Genomic DNA, 21,186 nt, shown 5'->3' with positions numbered 1-21,186 from the left:
AAAGAGAGGATTACTAGAGAGGCTAGAAGGGATACAGGATAGGGATCGAACCTATAGGAGTTGAGGCTGAAGAACAGTAATGTTTGGTGCTTGCACTGGTGTTCAGATGCATGCATAATGATTTTTCCCTTGGGGTAAGTATGTTCTCTTTCTCATAAAAAAACCGTTAAAGCCAAAAGAAATCCGTTATTAAAAGTAAGTATAAAAGTTGGGGGGGGGGGTTGATGAACTGTACGGCAGCAAGATGCCTGGAAATAACACAAAGCCTCTGCTGGGAGTGTTCGTAATGCTGCTGCACTTTCAGTGAGTACTATGCTGACCATGGTAAAATCTGCGGTCTCACTGAAAAAAAGTGGGCCAATAGGGCGAGTAGGGCGTAGAGTTCTGCAGGGCTGGTAGGTGTAAGTAAGGTGTGGCGGGGCAGAATGGTGGTGGTAGGAAGCCGATACGGGGAAGGGGGTTATGACACACTGGGGGCAAAAGGGAAGAGCTTTGGGGATTTGGGGTGGGTTAAGCAGAGTCAGTCTGCTGCATAAGCTACCAGTGACTGCATAGTCTGTTTGCCAACGCCGAGGCTTAATAAGTGGTATCGATGGTTTTCTTCTTTGCATTCTTTTTCTTGTTAGCCATTACTTTTTTTCTGCTTTGCCTGCCTCATGGTGGTTTTGTCTTCCAGTCTGTGCTCTCGTCTGTTCTGGATATGGATTCATAATCTATCACCAAGAGTTTCTTTCTCCTTTATCAAGTTCTGCTCTCTTCTCTGAGTGTTTAGAGCATAGTCGAGGTCATTTTAAAGGAAACAGAAAAACAGTTTTTAAGAGGGCTTGTTTATAATACAAGGTTGGAGGAGGTGTAGACTCTCTCTGTGATCATTCAACATACCTAAGCTGGCACAGAGAGACAGCAGACAGGACATGGTGAGTACCAGATTGTCACTACTGAATCATGTTATGCTGCGACTCTCTGGAATGGTAGGCTCCTGAGTGGTTCAGGGTCCAGTGGGGTTTGTACTTTGAGGCAGCGAGGAGCGGGGGGAAGACTGGAACTCCACTTCCACATTGGACAAGCCTTACTTCTGAATAATGTTTTCTCTGCGACTCCCTTGGGAAGGTAGATGCTGAGTGAGTTAGGCTCAGTGGGGTTTTTGTGATTTGAGGAAAGCAGAGAGCAGCGGGGGGGAAAGACTGATGAATATCTCCAATTTCCCATGATTTTATACCTTCAGATTCTCCTCCCGCATCACTGGCTGAAGAGGGGAAGGGTCTTCTCCAGACATGTGGATTCTGCCCTGGCTATGCCTTGCCCTGTGTGCAGCAATGGTCCCCACACTCGAGCTACAGTGGCTCGGACAACGTTGCCTGACTGGGACAAGGACCTACGGAGTCTCCCATAAACTTGCGCGCACATTCCATGCGCTCTGGCGAAACTTTTGCAGAGATTACAGAGGCTGATTACCAGACGTAATAGACCAATCATGGCTGATTCCACATTAGTGCATACATAAGCAGTGCACTCGGCAGCCAATAAACGCCACTCCTCTCTCAAGCTTTTAAAGCGCTTACCCGGGTAGATCTCTGCTTCATTCTTCAGCCAAAGTTACTAACGCGCTGGTAGCTTCCTGCTGGCTTGAGAAGAGCTCCTGGCTGCAATGCCTCTGGGATCTGGCGTATTTCACCACCACAAGTACCTCAGTTCTCTGGTTCTGCACCCCTCCCCGCTCTGATACTGTCATGGGTCTCGGATTCATGGGGTCACCCCAAGTATCTATCTAGCTAGTTGTAAAAACAGAGGGTCGTGGGGGCAGCAATGAGCGCCGGTTTCATCACGGTTTGCAATAGGCACTCGCAGCTCTTTCTTTAACCTGCCTGAGGCGTCCGTTCATATGGCCCTTTGCAGCGGATTGATATTGCCATAGATATCGCATTCTACGGCCTGGAGGCAGCTGTAACTGCAACAGTTCTCTCACCCTGGCGCTGAAACATGATAGAGGTCTGCCGCTCAACATTTGCTTCATGCTCGGGGTCGTTTGGGGCGTGGGGATGTCAGTGATTGTTGATTGATTGCCTCCAGCCTGCCTGAGCAAAACAGGAAGGAGATATTAAAATTCATGGGGCCTTTAAGGGCGGTCACTGAGCCAGGGAGTGGAGTGTGAAAAGATGAGCAGAGTGCCGAAAAGGTATGCTGGGATTCTCCAATATCTGGAGGGCCACTAACAGGCTGTGGTGTCCAAACTGATGAAGCAGCGCTGCATCACCAGCCGGAAATTGCCTTCACCCAATAGACAGGTTGTCGCGCGCTGAGCAGGGATTGCAGCTGGCTGAGGCTTTGTAAGTTGTCGCGAGTGGTTGCACGCGCTGTCTTCAGCGCTGAATACTCCTGTGTACCAATGCCCTTAGCGTCCATAAAATTGGGGTACAGCATTGATTCCTCTAAGCTAATTCCAGCTAGATCTCAATAAGCTGCCACACCCAAATATATAGTGTTTTGGGATTCTGGTTCCCCAAAACTTCCTGGGGACCCAGACCCAATTGTTGAGTCTTAAATCAGGGGAATAAACCATTTCCCCCCTCTCCTCCCTCCCAGAGCATTCCCTCTAGGGCTATCCTGGAGATAGAAGATTCAAGCTCCATGATCAACAAGGGATCCTTCCTCTTCTTCTCCCCGCTAACTTCCCTGTAAGTACAAACTCATTCCCTTGAGCATCATAGGGAAAAATAAAACAGGGTCTTAAAAGTAACTTATAAAGAAGAATAGAAAGTACAGTGTCTTGTATACTCTAGTATGGTATTTACAGGGTCTTTCAGTCTTAATAGACGCAGAGGCAAGCTCAAGCAATCATTTAAGATACTTAGAAACTACACATTTGGAAGACAGAATAAAAATTAAAGATGATACGACTTTTACTCATCTCACTATTTCTGATATATAAGAGCTATAGCAGGAAGACTGGCAGAAGCTGGTTGCACGTCTGATGTCCTTTCAGACCAGAAAGAACAAACAGCATAACCAAAACCAACCAAGGCTTTCTCACAGAGATTGAAAGTATCTTTTCCTGATTGGGTCTCTGGTCAGGCGTTTTTGGTTCCCCTGTTTGCTTAACTTTACAGGTAAAAGAGAATTACCTTATTATCTGTTTATGACATTCAACATGCCGCTGCACGTCCACGAAGTAATTAAATGCATCATATGCAGATGCCTCCTGCTATGTAACATCGGCAAACGGACAGTCCTAGAAAAGAGATGGAAAAGTCAATTAGGAATGGCCATATACAAAAACCTGTAGGATGAAGCATTCAATTCCTGGACAGCAGAATAGCAGATTTAAGGTACAATCCTGCAGCAAAAAGATTGGACCAGACTTCAAAGAGACTACCTGGGCTTCGTGATTCTGTAAAGTTTGACGACATAGATCAGGATTAAACAGAGTGATGACTGCCAACTATAAAAGCAGTTCTCCTCCCGTTGGTTTCCACTCATGGCTGAGTAGAAGGGCGGCATCTCCCTGATTGAACTAACCTTGTTTATAGCCTAAGACTGCTTCTTGCTTGCATATCGATACATGCCCTGGATAATTTCACTACGATGCATCTGCACGAAGTGGGTATTCACCCATGAAAGCTCATCCTCCAATACATCTGTTAGTCTATAAGGTGCCACAGGACTCTTTGCTAATATTACTAATAGCACTATTACTTTCATTATGACATTCCTTTAATGACATCTGAGAATAAACAGGGGGAACTGATCTTCAATAGTTTAGTATTGTTAGAAAAGGTTCCAGTGGGTGCTTGACATGAGAGGCAGATCCTCAACTGGTGTAAATTATCAAAGGTGCATTGAGAAAATACCACCCCCACCCCCAATTCTACTTTAAGCTCTGATTATGCATGGTCATCTACATGGGTTGATGGAGCTCCATTTATTATAATAGGGTTCTTCATGGGTGTAGCAGTCCATCCTCACAGAGTTCTGCTGAAGTCATATAACTATAATATTAACTATCTGCCAGAACCAAATCTATTATTTTTAAATAAATGAAGGATCAGTTCTCTAAAGTATGTAAAATTATGCAGAAATACTGAAGTGTGGTTAATTTAGATTTCCAACATGTTTAAGACTCGAAGCATCAACAAGCAGGGTAAACTTTGGGATTTTGAGCCTGATCCAAAGCCCATTGAAGTCAATAGAAAAAACTCACATTGATTACAATAGGCTTTGGTTCAGGCACTTTGTATGAAACAGCTTCCCAGGGAAAAAAATATCTAAGGAATAAAACAGTCCTGCTGGAACAGTACACGAACTAGAGGTGAAAGTAAGCTGGTATGGGCCGGTACGGTGTACCGGCAAGAACCAGTATGCCGTGCCAGACCACATCGGATTCTGCTGCGGAGATTTAAAGGGCTCTGGGCTCCCTGCCGCAAGCTCTGAGCCCTTTAAATCCTGCCCGCAGCTCCAGCGGCTTGGCAGGGGCCGAGATTTAAAGGGCTCGGAGCTCCATGCTGTTGCAGGGAGCCCAGAGCCCTTTCAATCCCCCCCGCAGCTCCGGCAGCCAGGCTGGGGCCGGGATTTAAAGGGCTCAGAGCTGCCCACTGCTGCGGGGAGCCCAGAACCCTTTCAATCCCACCCGCAGCTCGGCGCCAGGGCTGGGGCTGGGATTTAAAGGGCTCAGAGCTCCTCGCCACAGTGGGGAACCCAGAGCCCTTTAAATCCCGGCCGCAGCTCCGGCAGCCGGGTTGAGGCTGGGATTTAAAGGGCCTGGAGCTCCGTGACAGCCGGAGCCCCAGGCCCTTTAATTTGTCCCGGAGCCCCTGGGGCTCCCAGCCACTACTGCAGCTGCGAGCCCTGAGTTGATTTAAAGGCCCTGGAGCTCCCAGCCACAGCCAGTGCCCCAGGGCCTTTAAATATTGAGAGGCCCCACCTCTTCTGGCTGAGGCCAAGCCCCCTAGGACTCCGGCAGTACCGGTAAGTCCTGTAAATTACTTTCACCCTTGATAGGAAATGAGTATTATTCAGTGGAACTCACTCAGCAGAGGTGGAATTTCACAGGGCTAAGTCTGGCAATATCTGAAGTCCTTACTCATCTGAAATTCCCGTTGATATTAACTCCACTTGACATTGCTTGAGTACAGAATTAGTAATGGCCAAATCCTGCAGCCTTTTCTGACTGAAAGACTGGCACGGAGCTCTGTTTTGTGTAACTGAGGTTAAAAATCTACCAAAAATAACTGAAATAAACTTTCCCTAAGTGCAATAACACACTTCCAAGTATGTGATTCCAATGTCATTTTGTATGTGTTTTGCTTGAGGGCTGTAGGCTCTCAGCCATTCAGAGCACATACAGGGGTATACACAGTAAGCTATTTGTTCTATTCCAGCGATGTTTTAAAATGGCATGCAATGAAGACTTAGCTAGCAATTGCATTCACACCAAGCACAAGTTCTATTCTCCATCAATCTGACAAAATCATCATTGAAAACAGTAGGATACAGAACCAAAATAGGATTTTACCAAGGCATAAACGTTTCCTTGGACACGTTTCTGTTAGGAAAAAAATAAAAACAAGATCTGGAACTTAGATCAGCACTGAATGAGACGCCAAAGCCTCCTAGCCTTGATAAGAAACAAAATGGTGCCAGTAGCAGCATATCCTCAGACACTGACACAGAAAAAGACAGTCAGAAGTGGGGAAGAAATTACACAGAATATTACCACAGTAATGGAAAAAAACATGTAAAGGCTTTCAGTCCTCCATATTCTGTCTTGAAGGTGTTTTCAACTGAACTAAAAGATCTAACTGAAAATAAGGAAGTACTAGGCCAATAACTCACACTGAAAAAGAAAACTCAGCAGGACTATGAAGACAGATTCCTGACCCTGGAATGGAAACTCAAACAGCTTGAGGAATGTGCAAAAGATAGTGAGAACAAGGACTGTAGGAAAAACATTTGTATTGTAGGACTCCCCACAGATCCTGAACTGTAATCCTATTTCATTTGTTTTCATCTTTCTTTCCAAATTTATTAGAAATTCCAACAAAAAGACACACTCGTTCCTAGCCCTGCAGATGGCAGAGACCATAATCCATATTGGTTTCGGTTCCACAACCACACACACAGAAAGGCTGATCTAACTGCTGCAATTTGCAATAAGATTTAGCACACAAAACAGCAAACACATCATGGTTTTCTATGATTTATCTGCAGCTATGCAGTCCTTCTGTCCCTGTGTCAGGGTGTCCCTACATACCCATAGACTCCTCACTGCCTCCCTGGACTTCTTCCTACCTTGGGCTTGCTTCTGGACCTTTCCTACCACCCTTCTCTGTGCTTACTGTAAATCTACTTCTCTCTGTGCCCTTCCTTCACCCTCTACCAACCGCAAAGGACTGCAGACTTCTCCCTGCACCCCTCCTTGCCATCTGAGCTTCCTCCTTTCATGCTCACTGTGACAGATACAGCAATCTCATGCAGTATCGTTGGGGGCCATTGTATTAAAATTATGAATGAGTTATGTATGATTGTGTTCTACCTCATGAGGGGAGGGTTACCACAGCTCCTCCAGGAACTAAAATCATTGGGGTGTGAGTAAGGCGAGTCGCTTGGACTGTAAATAACTCCAGAAAGGCACCATACCCACTGGGAAAGTTTGCATATACTGGTTCAAAGTGACCAAGAGATAAAGAAAGATTAGTATAAAAGGCTGAGTTTAAACACACTCAGAGCTTTCATGTTGATTCAGGAAATAGATAGCACCCTCTGTCCAAGGCAGGGGGGGCAACCCTTGCTGAAGCATTGGATGGGACAGTGGCCTGCCAGACACCCCTATTTGCTATGTTTAGTAAGCAGGTAGGAATTTTTAGGGTTTTTATGTTTTCTCTGTTATGCTTTTACTCTAAGGATAAATGTACTTTACTTTGGAAGAGCTGTGTGGTCACTGGTGACTTGTAACCACTGGCACTGGTGATTTGTAACCATTATTCATAGCCATTGGAGAGAAAGCAAAGCACATGGGCTGGCCTTTAGGCAGACTGGCTTGCTGGGGATACCGCAGTGTATGACGGGGGGAGAGAGATTCTGGTCTCATCCCAAGAGAGGTGACAGCTGGGAACCTGAAACCTTACGTGGGTGTCCTAGTCTAGGAAATATAGTTGAGGTTAGCGCAGGGTTAACTAAAACACGTTAACCTGCATATACACTAGGGAAAAGTCCCTTGATTTAGCTTGGTGAGGTGAACCCTATGGGAGAACCTAGAGTGGACCGTGATCAGTTAAATCTATGTATAAGATGAGGTTAAATAAAACATGTTAGTTAACTCCAACCTAACCTCAAATCACTTTTCCTAGTCTAGACAAAACTGATGGTGAGAGTCACTGGCATACTCCTCCCCAAAGGAACTATTAGGAAAAAATAAACACAAAGATGCCTAATGCCTGAAATGGTGTGAAAGGACTTTCTCCCATTAAGATCTCTGTAGAAATGAGACTCCAGAGTGTAAAAACAGAAGACAAATTCTTCAGGAGCACAGCAACTTTCAATGAGCTAAAAGGAATTTTTCAAGTATGGTACAGTATACTTGGATACATTCTGCACAATGAAATCTGAGATAATGTTCCTAAGATTTTCCACAGCTTATTTACATCTCAGTTAGGTTTACTTCATTTGATCAAAAACACTCCTGTATTCACACCTTACATATCATTGTAATAATCTTTGTACAAAACATGCCATGTGAGGTATCATTTGAAAACTAATAACTCACTGACCAATAATATCTTGTCAAAATGTATGTAGCAACATTAAATGTAAAGTTATGAATTTCCCCTGTATGATATTATTAGCACACCTTCAAAACCAGACAGCTCTGCCTAGGCAAAAGTTGTTAAACAGGCCTATCCTAAACAAAGAAATGTGTGTTTACCTCAATTTACATATAAGTAGTAAACAGGGTACTCAGAACAGCAGGGGGAAAGATGTCAGGAAACCAAACAATTTGGATTTCAGCAAACACAAGTGGGGGAAGAAAGAACAGGGAGCCTCTTTCACTGACAGACTCCACGTCACTTTCCTCACTGTTTCAATAAACCTTGTTTTGAGGGGGTAACCTTCAGAAGGATTGACTTCAAAAGTTCATTGGACAATAAAAGAAAGGGGCAGAGAACTCCAAGTTTTTTCTTTCACCTAAGAAGACAAAGGAACCGGCAGCTTTGGGCCTCTGGAAGAGATGCTGACTAAGGAAAGGGTCAGTCACCATCTTGTTGAAAGACTATGGGTGAGACAGGCCATCTTCAACAAAGCCTTGAACCAAAACTTCTTAGATTAAGTTTTAGACTTTTAGATGCATGTTTTCACATTTATTTGCTTGTAACCATTTGTAACTTTATCTCTTGTATTTGAACTCAAATCCTACCTTCTTTTGTTAACACGTTTATTTTATTTTGTTAAATAAATTTATTTCTTATGTAAGGCAATCCTGTGCTGTGTTTGAACTGTTTAGTAACTCCAGCTAAAGGAACAAACTGTTAAATATTGACTCCTTTTGGGAGCCACAAACGGTAATATCTGAACCATCCAGGAGAGGGCTGGACATTGCAGAACAGGTTTCTGGGAAAATCTGGGACTGTGAGTGTGCTGGGGTCACCCTGCAAGTAGTAACCAAGGCTCATGGAAGCCAGACTGGGTTGTGGAGCTGTAGCCTAGCTGCTGGGGTCAGAGCTGCTGAACCAGGGCTGTGTAGCACACTCAGACTGAGACTCAGGAGCTGCAAGTGGCTCTTTAATGGTTCTCCTGCAGATCTTTGCAGCACATGATATTAAAACACTGTGTGATTTAATTATTAACCAGTCTCTCTCTCTCTATATATATATACACACACATGCATATGCATACACTGAATATTTCCCATCATTCTGTTTAAATATGAATATACAGTACTATAGTAAATGAAACAATTAATTCACACTATCGTGGCTCTTTTCGGTAATGCTGATCACTAATTTGACTCCTGAGTCACTGAAGTCTACCACATTGATACTCAGGATGTGACCTGCACGCTGGTAGCTGGTTGTGAGAAGCCCAGGTTGGGAGCTACAAGAACAGAGCATTGTCAGGCATCCAGGATTACAGGGCAGGAAATAACACAACCTCGCACTGGACTGCACCTCAGAATGTGACACTATCCAACAGCATTAGAAAGCATTCTTTTTGCTTAGATGTAGCAAGTACTGTACAGGTAGAGTGTACAGCAGTTATTTATCTTCCAGGGATTGGACTGGCTAAATTTCTTGCTCTGGACCAAAGATGTGGAAAATAGAACTATATACTAGAATGACACAAGATGAGCAATAATAGTTGAAGGAGCACAAATTAACTTCAGAATGTACGATGCTCTGAATAGGACAGACAAGCAGTTTTTGGTCCCGAATTGACCCAGGTAAAGATGATTCTCTGGTTGGAAATGTCCTCTCAAGATTAAGTACCTACTGAAGAAAAATAAAAGAAAGAAATATATACTACTCTGTTGCCAAGAAACTGAAAAAAAATCTTGAAACAAATGGTCACCTTTTAAAGTTACAGCTAAATTGCGTTGTGTCCTATTTCTAAAGATCACTTCAGTCAGCCAAGGAAGCATAAGTTAAACCCTACTCTCAGAGCTGTGGTGACATTGCTGAGTACATTATCAAGTATGCTCAAGCTCAAAGAGGAAAGTAACCAAAACATACACAAGTTTTCTCTTTTCTGCAGGCACCACCCCCACAGCTCTCACTGGCCGTGGTTCCCGGCCAATGGGAGTGTGGAGCCAGTATTCGGGGTGAGGGCAGAGCACGGAGCTCCGTGCCCCCTGCCCACCTAGGAGCCGGACCTGCTGCCTGCTTCTGGGGTGCAGTGGAGAGCCAGGACAGGTAGGGATTAGCCTGCCTTAGCTCTGCAGTACCGTCGACTGCACTTTTAACAGCCAGGTTGGCAATGCTGACCAGAGCCGCCAGGGTACCTTTTTGACCAGGTGTTCTGGTTGAAAACTGGACACATGGTCACCCTATTGTTAAGCCAAGCTGGTCACCTGTCATATTTGCTGTTCTTTCTGCACATTGGCATTGTTTGTTCCTACTCCCTCAATAAGGCTTCTTTAAAATATAGCCAGCTCTCCTGGACTCCTTGTAAGTTCCTAAGAAGCCACTTGAAACCATGCAAAGTACAAATATAAACAGCTGAAGTTATACTTGTAAAAAAGCACTGACCATGCCACCATAATATAGCCAGAGTACAGAATACTGTAATAGGCAAGTATTTGTGCATTATGTATGTGTCATGGCAAATTGCTGACAAGGATTCTAGAAACAACTTGACAAGTCAGCATTCAAAAGACATCATCTATAATATCACTTTGAAGCTCCAGTAACGCCTCTGATGCGAACCAGAAATGATATCCAGAAACCTGAAAAGATTTTTCAAGAAGAGGAAGAAGAAGATCACTTGAAGCCTATTGAAAAATACATTCCTTTATGACAGATATAAAGCTTTCAGTTCCAACCAAAAAAGTGGCAGATTCTTCTAAGATAAGGCCCTGTGACACTCAAACCCACACTTTTGGGTTTTGAGCAGTCCTAGATAGAGTTTCAGGGATTTTAGAAAACTGGAATGGAAAGAACTTTTATTGCCATATCTATGAAAGCTTCGCAGATTTTCATGCTCAACCAACCATTCATCTGGGAAAAAAAAACCCGACAATTCTCTGACAAAACTTTATGCTAATACAAAGCTAACACTCAGAATGTAAACATAAAAGCAAAAAAAAAAAATCAGAAAAACCTCCATTAGTATTCCTGTATGCGAACTGCAACTGAGGATGGGCAAACTGCTTTGGCTGAAAATAAACATAAACCTTTGCTCATCTCTTCAGTAGTACAAGTAGCGTTTTGACATTTGGGATGGGATCTGTTAATTACTCTCCTTAACTTTTGGTGCTAGGATCTAAGCTCATTAGAAAAATTCCTTTCTGTGGCTTCCTTAGTAACAGAAATGTTGGAAGGACCCAGATCTTGAGCATTCTAGAGTCTCTTCAGAACACCCACACCATCACCAGACTACTACTACTGCCTACTGCTAGTGAAGCGGGCAGGACACAAAACAACTCCTCAATGACTTTTTCAGGAAAAAGAGGAGTCTTCATCCAAGAAAACAGTGGATAAAGAAGAGGGCAGCTGCTATTCCTCCACCAAAGCATAATGCCTTTTCGCAATGAAAGCACCCACGCATCCGATGAAGTGGGTATTCACCCACGAAAGCTCATGCTCCAAAACTTCTGTTACTCTATAAGGTGCTACAGGACTCTTTGCTGCTTTTACAGATCCAGACTAACATGGCTACCCCTCTGATACCCTTATAGAGTGCTCTCACGTACAAGTGAATATGGGAGCTTATAATATGAAACCACTGGCTAGCATAAAATATTATTTGGCAACTTATACATACATTATTCATTAAAAAGTATTAGGTTAAAAGAATATTATTAATATTGTATTTTCAAAAATTAGAAAATGCTAGAATTAATGTTGTTCACTCAATCTTAGTAAGACTCTTTGTGCATTGGCATTATGATACAGTCTTTAATTACATGATCATATATTATTTGGAATACCTGACCCTCTGCCCATTTGCTTCTTTCCTCCCTCAAATAGGGAGGAACAGTTTGAGAATTTGAAAGTGGAAGGCAGCTTGGGTGAAGTATGGCAGAAGACCACTCTGGCTTAACCAGGATATCTTCAATGATTTGAAACTCAACAAAGAATCCTACAAAAAGTGGAAACTAGGTCAAATTCATATAAACAAATAAACACAAGTTATGAAGGGACAAAATTAAAAAGGCCAAGGCACAAAACAAGATTAAACTAGCTAGACATAAAGTGTAACAAGAAAACATTCTACAAATACATCAGAAGCAAGAGGAAGACCAAGAACAGGGTAGGCCACGAAACAATAGTAGAAAATGTGGAAATGGCAGAAGTGCTAAATGACTTTTTGTTTCAGTTTTCACAAAAAAAGTTTACTAGTGATTGGACATCTAACATAGTGAATGTCAGTGAAAATGAGTATCAGAGAGGTAGCTGTGTTTTGTATCCACAAAAACAATGATGAGTCAGGTGGCACTTTAAAGACTAACAGATTTATTTGGGCATAAGCTTTCCTGGGTAGAAAACCCACTTCTTCAGATGCAAGCTTATGCCCAAATAAATCTGTTAGTCTTTAAGGTGTCACCGGAATCCCCATTGTTTTAGTGAAAATGAGGTAAGATCAGAGGCAAAAATAGGGAAAAAACAAGTTAAAAATTACATAGACAAATTAGATGTCTTCAAGTCTTCAGGGCCTGATGAAACACATCCTAGAATACTCAAGGAGCTGACTGAGGAGATATCTGAACCATTAGTGATTATCTTTGAAAAGTCATGGAAGATGGGAGAGATTCCAGAAGACTGGAAAAGAACAAATATATTGCCAATCTAAAAACAGGGGAATAAGGACAACCCAGGGAATTACAGATCAGTCAGTACCTGAAAAGATAATAATTAAGCAATCAATTTGTGAACACCTAGAAGATAATAAGTCACAGAACGGATTTGTCAAGAACAAATCGTGTCAAACCAACCTAATGGCTTTCTTTGACAGGGTAACAAGCCTTATGGATGGAGGGAAATAGTAGATACGGTAAGGCTTTTGATACTGCCTCGCATTTGACCTTCTCTTAAACAAACTAGGGAAACACAACCTAGATGGAGCTACTATAAGGTGGATGCATAACTGGTTGGAAAACCGTTTCCAGAGAGTAGTTATCAGTGGTTCACAGTCAAGCTGGAAGGGCATATCAAGTGGGGTAACGCAGGGATATCTTCTGGATCCGATTCTGTTAAATATCTTCATCAACGACTTAGATAATGGCAGAGAATACACTTATAAAGTTTGTGGATGACACCAAGCTGGGAGAGGTTGCAAGTGCTTTGGAGGATAGGATTAAAATTAAAAATGATCTGGATAAACTGGAAAAATGGTTTGAAGTAAATTGGATAAAATTCAAGAACATAAGAATATAAGAATGGCCATACTGGGTCAGACCAAAGGTCCATCCAGCCGAGTATTCTGTCTGCCGACAGTGGCCAATGCCAGGTGCCCCAGAGGGAGTGAACCTAACAGATAATGATCAAATGATCTCTCTCCTGCCATCCATCTCCACCCTCCACCATCTGACAAACAGAGGCTAGGGACACCAATTCCTTCTCATCTGGCTAATAGCAATTAATGGACTTAACACTCCATGAAATTTATCTAGCTCTCTATTTAAACACTGTTATAGTCCTAGCCTTCCCCAACCTCCTCAGTTAAGGCGTTTCACAGAAAAGTGACTGTGCAGCATGTCGTGAAGAGAACTTCCTTTCTACTTGTTTTAAACCTGCAATGCCATATTAATTAAACAAATCATTTATGTGCCCCTAGTTCGTTGTATATATGGGAACAAGGTAAATTAACTTTTCCTGATTCCACTTCTCACACAATACTCATGATTTTATATACCCTCTATCCATATTACTCCCTCTTAGTCTCCTCTTTATACAAGATGAGAAAAGTCCTAGCCTCTTTCAATCTCTCCTTCACACGAGAGACCCTGTTTCAAAACTCCCTAATCATTCTTAGATCTGCCATTTCATCTTGAACCATTTCTAATGTCAGTTAATCTTTTAGAGATGAAGGAGGCCACATCTAGGACGCAGTATTCAAGATGTAGGGGCATATGATCGCGATTTTATAAGGGCCAATCTAAGACATTCACCGTCTTATTTCTATCCCCTTTGTTATGATCCCAACATGCTCCTGATTTGCTTTTTTGCTTGCGCTGACACACCTGGTGTGGACATCTTTCAGAGACAGCTATCCATGATGACTCCCAGATCTCTCTTCCTAGATTAGTTGAGCTAAAATTAGCCCTCACGTATACGTAATGTAATATGTATAGTTGACGTTATTTTTTCCAATGCTGCAAATATACTTTACAAAAATTTATCCACATATAAATTCATTATTGCCATTTTGTATGCCCCAACTCACGTTACGTTTTATCTAGATACTTTTTGACAATTATCCAACAGTCTGCTTTGGATCTTAACTATCTTGAGCAAGTTTAGTCATCAATCCTTGCAAACTTTGCCACCTCACTGTATTACCCCTTTCTCCAGATCATTTATGAAATTAAGTTGAATAGGAACTGGCTTTTATCGTCCTAGGGCGACCTTTGTGGGAACACCACGAGTTACCCCTCTCTATTCTGAGCAGGTATCTTCATCCATGTTAGGTTGATTCCCGCTACACGCTTTCGTTCCCTGGGTCATTCCAATAAGGCACCATTGTCAACTTAGCAAGGACTAATCGAGCACACTAACTGGCTAACATTCATCCCATGACACCTTAATTTACTATAAGAGTGCTTAATTTACATAAGAGCCTTTGGTGCGGGACCTTGTCAAAGGCTTTCTGGAAATCTAAGTACACTACGTCCACTGGATCCCCCTTGTCCACATGTTTGTTGACCCCTTCAAAGAACTCTAATAGATTAGTAAGACATGGTCTCCCTTTACAGAAACTATGTTGACATGCCCAACAATTTATGTTCTTCTACGTGTCTGACAATTTTATTCTTTACTATTGTTTCAACTAATTTGCCCGATACTGACATTAGACTTACCAGTCTGTAATTGGTGGGATCACCTGTAGAGCCCTTTTTAAATATTGGTGTTACATTAGCTATCTTCCAGTCATTGGGTACAGAAGCTGATTTAAAGGACAGGTTACAAACCATAGTTAAAAGTTCCGCAATTTCATATTTGAGTTCTTTCAGAACTCTTGGGTGAATGCCATCTGGCTCGGTGACTTGTTACTGTTAAGTTTATCAATTAATTCCAAAACCTCCTCTAATGACACTTCAGTCTGTGACAATTCCTCACAGAATGTCCTTCAAAGTACTTCACTTAGGAAGGAACAATCAGTTGCACACACACAAAATGGAAAATGACTACTTAGGAAGGAGTCCTGCGGAAAGAGATCTGGGTGTCATAGAGGATCACAAGCTAAATATGAGTCAACAGTGTAACACTGTTCCAAAAAAAGCAAACATCATTCTGGGATGTATTAGCTGGAATGTTGTAAGCTAGACACAAGAAGTCATTCCTCCACTCTACTCCGCTCTGATTAGGCCTCAACTGGAGTATTGTGTTCAGTTCTGGGCACCACATTTCAGGAAGGATGTGGACAAATTGGAGATAATCCAGAGAAGAGCGACAAAAAGGGTTAAAAGTCTAGAAAACGTGATCTATAAGGGAAGATTGAAAAAATTGGGTTTGTTTAGTCTGGAGAAAAGACTGATGGGGGAGACATATGATAACAGTTTTTAAGTACACAAAAGGTTGTTACAAGAAGGAGGGAGAAATAATGTTCTCTTTAACCTCTGAGGATAGAACAGGAAGCAATGGGCTTAAATTGCAACAATGGAGGTTTAGGTTGGACATTAGGAAAATTTTCCTATCAGGGTGGTTAAGCACTGGAATAAATTGCCTAGGGAAGCTGTAGAATCTCCGTCACTGGGATTTTAAAGAGCAGGTTAAACAAACACCTGTCAGGGATGGTCTAGATAATATTTAGTCCTGCCTTGAGTGCAGGGGACTGGACTAGATGACATCTCGAGCTCTCTTCCAGTCCAACGATTCTATGATTCTATGATAATTATTTTACGATTCTACAGTCTCTTGATAGTTTATAGGTAAATCTGGTCCCCATGTCAAACCCTCAACACAAAATTGGTTCCAGTGATCTCTCCAGGATATGGACATGGGGGGAGGATGAGGTGGGAGAGGAGGGAGACACAGAATATTCCATCAGTGGTAGAGAGGCTAACACATCATTGTTCCTGCAGCCTTTCAGCTGGAATAGTATCCACTCTGACTGCCAGTAGATCCATAAAGTAAATGGTCATTCTTCTCCTTTGGCATCTTCTCACTACTTGGCCTACATAGTGGCACATGATACAACTGTGGAGAGTACAGTACAGTATGCAGTTCAAATCTGCTCTCATACACTGTATGAGGTTCATACCAAGAATGAGGCCCAGATCACTTCACCCACATGAATCACCACAATGTACAGTGATAAGACACTGTAAAGTAGGCAAAACATGATGCCAAGGCAAGCCACCCCTCTCCACCTAAATCAGTCTGTAGTCATCAATCGCCATGTCATGATGCACTCCTTCCTCTCCCAAATTTCTGCAACCTCCAGGAATTCCTCAGAATCCATACACTGGAAACCCTGGCAGGGCACACATTTCTTCTCCCTCAGTGGTCAAGGTACCTGCATTGTCAGTTTCAAACCTCTGCGCTTGTGTCTTTGGAAACATCATCTTAATCTGCCCTGAAATCAGGAAATAACCACTTCCCCTCAGGGCTAGTAAAATTCCTGCATGCAAATTTGCCACATAATGGCATTACATATTTTGCACTTTTAGGTCACTGGGTAAATACTGCAGAATGGGCAAAACATCATGCCATGCAATTATCCCCTTGACTTTTTGAAACTCAGACCCAAAATGCCTTGAATATTTTTAGAAGGTCTCTTTCTATAAGTCTATAATATGTAACTTAACTATTGTTGTATGTAAAGTAAATAAGGTTTTTTAAATGTTTAAGAAGTTTCATTTAAAATTAAATTAAAATGCAGAGCTCCCCGGACCAGGGACCATGACCCAGGCAGTGTGAGTGCCACTGAAAATCAGCTCGCATGCCGCCTTTGGCACACGTGCCATAGGTTGCCTACCCCTGAAGTAGAAGCATCCAAATAGTTTTGAAATAAAACCTCTATAGTTAAACACATTAAAGATAAGTAAAATGTTATGTTTTAAATACTGACAATGTTTCTTTAAAATCACTTTCCTCTCCAGCTGCTCTTGGAATCTCCCTTTTAGAGTCAATTCAGAAGAAAGATTATTTCTTCTATGGCTATCTACAATGAATTGACATCTGATCACCTGTCTCCATGGATGCTAATGTTTGCTTTCCTTGGCATTGCTATTACAAGTCACTATGATATCTACAACACTTTAAATGGTGCACCCTTACTTGATTCCCTGATGGTCAGAAAGCCTTTATGTTTGTCACAAACAACGTTCATTTAAGCCAGTTATGACTGATTCTGACAGGAGTGACAAGACTTCTCAGGGAATTTGCTTCAGAATCTGTAAGGTATCAAATTGTGGAAACCAGTAAGGGAGAAAAAACACTAAAGAACAGTATACCACATTGCCCTGGAACTGCAATGAAAGGGCTATAGTACAAGGGTCAAGTATAGGCTGACAGGAAGTTGTTCAATAATTTAAAGCGTGTTTGCATAATGTACTTAGCTTCTCTGTCTCTCCAGGGAAGCCCTACATTTTGAATGAAAGAATAATTAAAAATATAGTAGCAGTCAATAAATAAAATGAGCTCCCAGACAGCAAGCAAATATTGCAGTCAGAGACAACAGGGTTGGCTGGACACCCAGTCCATCCCCATACAGCTTAGTATACTCTGTGTGTTTTATGGAACCGTCTCTACAGCATCTCTAATGACTGATTAGATCTGAGAAATCCTCATACTTACACAATAGATACTGAAAAGTAACTCTATACAAAAATGGGGAAAAATCTGTTCAGGTTACTAAAAAAAGAATGTTTAATTTTCTAGATAGTCGCTATCACCTTCCTGGATAGGCTGTAGAACAATGTATTGACCATTTCTGATCCCATATTTCATAAATTTATATTGGATTTGCTGTTCATTACAATAATTCCCAAGACTTTTTGGTATTATTGCTATCTAGATTTCTTCATTCCATTCATTATCAGTCTATACTTTCCTTGTCATGTTAACCTGCATTTTTCCAAGATGACTCATATTCTAGTTTTCCCATTTCTATTTGCTACACGTCTCTTCATAATTCACAATTCCTAATGATGTCTGCAACTCCTCCCACTTTAGGATGCTCTGCAAATTCCATTATGGGGATATCTATGCTATTCTATCTCTGCAATAAGATATAAAATAGTTGTACAGTTAAAATACATATTTCTTCAATTTCTATATTATGTCTTTTCATCTTTCTTTCAGCTATTAATATTTAAACTTTATAAAAAGAAAAACTATCAATTTTTTCTGTAACGTGAATAGAAAAGGTTACACCAGTGCAACACATCCCTTACAATTTCTTATTCTTATTTATATTCTACCATTGGGCCAAATAATACTTCAATATACAGTAAGAAAGTAGTGCAGAGATTTTGTATGCAAATGTATGCCATTATGAATTCATTCTTCAATGACAGTCATACATTTTAGAAAGAAAAAATTGGCCACAACATCAGAGTTATCCATTATTCTTTTAGGAACATTTACCACCTGGATGATTACAAGGCAAAAGAGACATTGGTTTAAAGTACCATCCAATGAACATTTTCAAATTCGGAAATTTGATTTACATGCATGTTTCCTGACTTTGACTTCGCAGCTCCATTTTAAAAACAAACAAACAGCCTGACATGGTCACGTAGAGTACTTGGCTGTTCCTTCCATATTGGAATTGTGTTCCTTATAAAGAGGTTTTCTTCAAAATCATCACATACCAATTGCTTTAATAGAGGGTGGAAGCAGGTTCCTCAGAGCTGCTACATCTCCCACTTCTCAGGATGGTGGGTGGAAGGTACTGGAGGGGGTGGAGAGTGGGTAGAGCTTTAACTCCACCTCCCCAATGTACCCAGTAACATAGTTACACTTACGGTGACCAGATGTCCTGATAAAATCGGGACTGTCCCAATATTTAACCCTTTGTCCTGCATCCCGAACAGTGTATGATTGAGACCTCATTTGTCCTGATATTCAGGTAAGGAAGCACGTGGAAAGGAGGCGCCAACTCCATGGGTGCCCCAGGGCTGGAGTACCCTCAGGGAAAAATTAGCGGGTGCTCCTCACCCACTGGCGGCCAAGCTCCTGCCTCCTCATCTCCTTTTCCCCGCCCCCGCATGGCGCGTCCTCGCTCCTCTCCATTCCTCCCAGCGCTTCGTGCTGCCTAACAGCTGTTTGGTGGCACTTAGGACTTTTCCCAGAGGGAGGGGAGAGGAGCAGGGACGTGGCCTGCTCAGGGGAGGAGGTGGAAAAGAGGCAGGGCAGGAGCGGGGACTTGGGGGAAAGGAGGTGGGGTGCAGGGACAGGAAGAGGCAGGGGGGTGGGTTAGCACCCACTGGACAGAGGGGAAGTTGGTGCCATAGGAGCAAGTGGCGTGGTGTGTCTGTGAAAAGGTGAGTGGCAAGCGAGTGAGCGGGAGGAGGGAGAGGCACAAGAACGAGCGTGGGTGGGGGACTGAGGAGGGGGGGGGCGGAACCTGGGGCAGAATGTGGGTGGAGCCTGGGAGGAGCTGGGGTGGATTGAGGGCAGGGCTGACAGCACCCCAATGTGTCCTGATATTTTACTGTTGTGATCTGGTCACCTAGTTATATTTGCTCATCAGGGTATGCAGCAATGAGTATAAACCTCAGTTCACTCCCCAGAGCAGCAGGGCAACCAAGAGAAAGACTGTGACCCTAATAGTCACAATCTCCCTCCTAGAATGCTCCTGGAGCAGCACGCAATGTGCTAGGCCTTGCTAGGGGTTAGATTGCATACTGACAATCTAGACCTTTAAAAGTCATGAGAAAGTTCATAATGGTGCCCAGGTTCTTCCACTTAAGTAAAGGAGGAAAGTCTAAATTAAGCCCTTGCAAGTACTAGGACTATGAAATCTGGGCTCACAAGTCTTCCACCCATCCAGACTGATTTCACTCATGAAACAGTTGTTCTCAAACATGCAAAACCTTAACAGGGTTTACATTAGCATCTCATTCTGAATGTAGCAGGAAAGTTTCCCCCAGTGAAACCACTCAGTCCCACCATTTAATCTTTTACTATACTGCTGTGCAAAAATTATGATGGCTTTCTTCTTTTTGGTAGGCTGTATTCCATTTCTCATATAGCTAGTACTTTTCTCACCTCAACCTTTTCCTTTCCCAATAAATTTCCAGTTTCAGTTGTAGATTCAGATTACACTTAGTGAAACCTGAGATTAGAGACTTAATTTAGGATGAAGGAATTTGCTTCTGCAAACTGTTGCCTTTTACTTCTTTGGCAAGTTCTTCATGCAGACTTTAAACTTAAATCTCTTCTCTAAGCTCTGTAAAGCTTTAATTTGCTTTTTGACCATAAAATCCCCACTAGCTTCCCTCTCTTACTGGATTTATTTGTATTTAGGTGTAATTCAAACCCTACTCTGTGCTTCATACTATAGTCATTTTTAGGCACACAGTGCCACTTTACAGTCATCTATATACTCAAGTACACAGATTAATATAGATTTCCCATACAAAGCAGTGTCCAACTAAAGTTATCTCATCTTATCTGATGAGCACTATCCTTACCCTTATAATTGTCTGATCGATTACATTAAATTAAAAAACTCTAATCACTGAGGCCCATTGTGTCTGTCCCAGTTCAGGGCAACTGCACCTGAATTTCCCCTCATTGGTCCAACAAGGGCATCCACTCCCAGGCTTCCACCTCCCCAGCCATTGTCTCTTGTGTGGAGATCCACATCTCACTCCCTTCTGACCAGAGTATTTCCAGGCTGCACAGTTCCCTGCCTTCAGTGTTATTCCCAGCAGAGAGAGGCTGCCCAAGCACATTTGCTTGCTTTCTGTTCAGAGACTGATAGAGTGATTGTCAACAGTTACAAGTTCCACACAGTTCTTTGTAAGCAAGCCTATTTTATTCTCAAGGTAAAAGCACTACAGAGAAAATGTATTTAAAACAACAGAAGAACGCACACACATGCTAATAGGTTTACCAGACATCATCCCAGCTCTAACATGGGCTCTGTCAGAAGCAGTTCTTCATCATTACACCCAAGGGATTTCCTGTGTGGTCACAAGTTCATCACAGTTTCAGCTCAGAACAAGCATCCTCCTAACATGTTTAGTCCACTCTTTATACATTTCAGGGTCTTTGATCTGACATTTCCAAGGGCACGTAATTAGCAGACAATGGGTTTTCCTCCACAGGGTGTAACTTCAAAAGGATGGATTGGACGTGAGTCATT

General features: G+C 42.3%; 1 protein-coding gene across 2 annotated transcripts in view; it reads right to left on the bottom strand.

Annotated features, from left to right (window-relative positions):
- The window catches only part of SLC35F3 (solute carrier family 35 member F3), a 320,504-nt gene that overhangs the window by 250,539 nt on the left and 48,779 nt on the right, over window positions 1–21,186 (bottom strand). The window lies entirely within an intron of this gene.

Source organism: Chelonoidis abingdonii, chromosome 3 (genome assembly GCF_003597395.2).
Source record: "Chelonoidis abingdonii isolate Lonesome George chromosome 3, CheloAbing_2.0, whole genome shotgun sequence".
NCBI classification, from domain to species: Eukaryota; Metazoa; Chordata; order Testudines; family Testudinidae; genus Chelonoidis; species Chelonoidis abingdonii.
This window is presented reverse-complemented; position numbering and strand designations above follow the sequence as displayed.